This window comes from Tenrec ecaudatus, chromosome 7 (genome assembly GCF_050624435.1).
Source record: "Tenrec ecaudatus isolate mTenEca1 chromosome 7, mTenEca1.hap1, whole genome shotgun sequence".
NCBI lineage: Eukaryota > Metazoa > Chordata > Mammalia > Afrosoricida > Tenrecidae > Tenrec > Tenrec ecaudatus.
In genome coordinates, this window is record NC_134536.1 from 88,927,134 (window position 1) to 88,930,877 (window position 3,744).

The following is a 3,744-nucleotide window of genomic DNA, read 5'->3' on the forward strand; positions in this document are numbered from 1 at the left end:
TGCATACCTCTCAATCCCCACACATTATTTTCATAAGTGTGCTATGCAAATATTTTTTACATGCTGATGACTTCACCTTCATATTTCCCCCTGTCCAATGGCTTAGTGTTGTTTTCCCCTTGTGCCGGTGAATGTGGAGATTAGTTCTTAGGAGCAGATCCTCATCATTCTTACATCCTTGAGTTTCTAAAGCAGGCCCTCTCCTGGCAGGCTTACTTCCCTGTTCTGCAAACTGCTTTCTCCAATGCAGGATGAAACCACCCTTCCCCTGAAATAGCCCTTGCCAGGTGGCCAGCCCAGCCCAGGTGTGCAGGGTTAGAGAATCCTGGCTTAGAGAATCCTGGCTTAGAGAAGCCACTCAAGTGTCACAACAGGGAGCATCTTTTTTACTATTTGATTCTATTTTATTAAAATATTACAATATCAAACCAAATAGACTTAAAGAATGAGAAAATTTATCGTATACAGTAACTGATGATTCCTAAATAGTTAATATAAGCTAAAACAAGTACACACATACCAAAACCAAGAATTACAGGAACTAAACAAAATAAGAAGGTAAATTGGAATCCTCAAATCAGTTAACCCCAAAGGAACGCAAGAGGAAAAACAAGCACAAACAAAACATTGCCATTGTCATCAATCAAAGTTACAATTTATCTCATATTTTATCAATTAATTTTAAACATTTTATGCATTTGGATTAAAAGTGCAATATACTTATATACTCCTTTAAGCACTTGTTATTTTGGATTTATTTCCATTGGCATTACTGTTGGCATAGTGGTTAGGTGTTGGGCTGCAACCCACTAGGTGGGCGGTTTGAAACTCCCAGGCCTCCTCAGGAGAAAGGGCTCTCTATGCCGGTAAACAGTTGCAGTGTCAGTAATGCAAACTGAAGGTTGTACCCTACCCTATAGGATCGCTATCAGTTGGCATGTACTAGATGTCAGTAGGTTTGTTTTGTTTTCTCTTTGATGGATGGATAAATTTTATTTTTTTAATTTTTATAAATCATTTTATTGGAGGGCTCGTACAACTCTTAGCACAATGTATACATCCATCCATTGTGTTGAGCACATTTATACATTTGCTGCCATCATCATTCTCAAAACATTTGCTTTCTACTTGAGCCCTTGGTATCAGCTCCTTAGTTTTTCCCCTCCCTCCCTCCCTGCCTCCCTCTCCCTAACAATGAGCATCTTTAAGTATGTTTAACTCTTCCATTTGCACAGATGCTGGGAACAGGCTAGAGAACCATGGGAACAGAGGTATTGTGTGTCCCTTCATCAGTTGCAGTGGCTTTAACTGGCTGCCCTAGGACCCCATGAAACTGGGGCATGTGTGTGTGCACATACACGCTCTACCACTAATGTCTTTGAGACAGGCATAGTGAAACCCAGGTGCTTGAAGGAAGTGGCATTTACTCATCTCATGCTCCACTATGGTGCTCAAACTGTGGCAGCCTGGTGCCCAGCCCTCTATGAACTCTCTGCCTTTCTCTGGTATGACATACCTGGGCACAATTGCCTACAAGATACACAACACTCTCAAGCCTGGACACAAACACGCTGTGCCAATTGTTTATTTCCTCATTACAGGCAAGGACACTACCAAACTGAGTTTATAACCTCTTGACTATGACTTAACACATTTGTTATACAAATATGATCAAAAATAAAAACTTTGGACCATTAAAAGTGAGTGAATGTGCTCTCTCTTCCAGTTCCTGGAGCTCCAGGGGCTGCACGTGTCTGTGCAGACATGGCCAAGTCTAAGAACCACACACCATGCATAACAAATCCCGGAAATGGCACAGAAACGGCATAAAAAAACCCGATCACAGCGATATGAATCTCTTAAGGGGGTGGACCCCAAGTTCCTGGGGAATGTGGGCTTCTCCAAGAAGCACAAGAAGGGCCTGAAGAAAATGCAGGCCAACCACGCCAAGGCTGCAACTGCTTGTGCTGAGGCCAACAAGGATCTTGTGAAGCTCACCGAGGTCAAGGCCAAGATCCTAATGGACGTCAACTGCAAGCTCAGTCGACAGGGCTACATCGCCCACCACAAGCCTGGCAAGCAGGCTTTGGCATGTATTGCCAAGGGTCTGCGACTCTGCCAGCCCAAGGCCAAGGCACAAAGTAAGGCTGAAGCTTCAGCCAAGGCCTCATCTCCAGCAAAAGCTCCCAATGGAGCCCAGGGTTCAGTTCCCAAAGGCACCCTGGCCCCAGCTCAAGCTCCCAAAGGTGCCCAGGCTCCCACAAAGTAGAGCCCTCTCTGTGAGGGCCAGAGGGACTTGTGTGAGCCCCGTGATGCCGCCTCTGTGGCGCTGGTGTCTTCTTGTGTTATTTGTTGTACAACCAAACCCAGGCGGCGCTGTAAAAATAAAAGTGGGTGAATGCGATCAAAATTCACTTCTGGAAATATCACAAGACATTCACAATGTACGAATGGGCATGCTAACAACAGAACTTTTTAAAGATAATGCCACCATTTCTACATGTTATATGTGTGGGCATTACTTACATGGGTGTACTATTTGTGGGAAAATGTCGTGAGTTGAGGGCTGGAGTCCTAAGATTTGGATGACTCACGTGGAAAAGCAGTAAGATTGCTGGGCCCTCTGTGAACATAGTGTGACAGAGACTACAGAAACCTTTCAGGCGCAGGTCCCAATGTTCGTGATTTATTCAAGTTTGAAGTTCCATAGCAGAAATAATATGAACATGATAATCTGAGCAAAATGAGGGCTCTTGTTCTTTTTTGTGTGCATAGATGGGTTTTAACATTATATAAATCTAATTAAAAATGCATAAAGAAGCTAATGCAAAGTTCCCCAACAGCAGTATTGCTGTCTTTTTGGACTGGGCAACTTTTAATGTTTTCCTGTGCATTATAGAATATTTGAAGGGGGATAATTGTCTGGTTGGTGGAGAATATGGTCTGAGAGCATAGGTGAATTGTTTTTCCTCCCTGGTGAATTTTTGTCTCCAAAGTCTAAGATAAATTAGAAAGATATGTTAGGGCCAAATTTGGGGGATGATGGACTTCTGATAGTTAGGTTTTATGTCAACTCGCTTGGGCCATGATTCTCCCGTGGTGTGATCCAGTATAATGTAATCAACTCCGTGATGGGAATGTCTATGAGCAGCCAAGATTCCAATTGTGGGAACAGTAGGGTGTGTTGTGGCCCCTGTAATCTGACCACAACCGAGAGGAGGTTTCCTGGGGGGTATAACCTACTCTTACCTTGTGGGGAAGTTAGTTTACTTCTTGCTGGTCCAGATCCTGCGTCTGGCACACAGATCAGCTGACCCTGGAAGCAATCAGTGGCCAAATTGCCTGTTGACTTTGGGTCATCCAACTCTGCAGTCATAAGCCTGGTCTGTTCACCTTGGATTCATTTGCCTCTGTCCCTACCAGAGTCTTCCTGCTTCCTGATTGGTCTAGCTGATTCCTGCTTCTTTGGGCCTGACAAGTACTTGAGTCAGGAAAAGCCTCCAGTTTAACACCTGGTCCAGGGGAGGTGAACCAGACTGGACTGAAGCACCTCTGCGACTGTGTGAGTCACTTTCTGGATATACATTTCTTCAGAGAGAGGGGTGGGGGGTGAAGAAAAAAATGATGGAGGTACTGTCAGCCATTCAAAGTTTGAAAAATGTTTCCAGGAATGGAATGGCAAATTCATCAAATATATTAATTGTTAAGGAGAGTATTTTGAAGGTGATAAGGTTGCTTTGTAAA

General features: G+C 43.8%; 1 pseudogene; it reads left to right on the top strand.

Annotated features, from left to right (window-relative positions):
- Positions 1-1,810: 1,810 nt before the first annotated feature.
- Positions 1,811-2,269, top strand: LOC142452420 (large ribosomal subunit protein eL29 pseudogene; annotated as a pseudogene).
- The last annotated feature ends 1,475 nt before the right edge of the window (positions 2,270-3,744 follow it).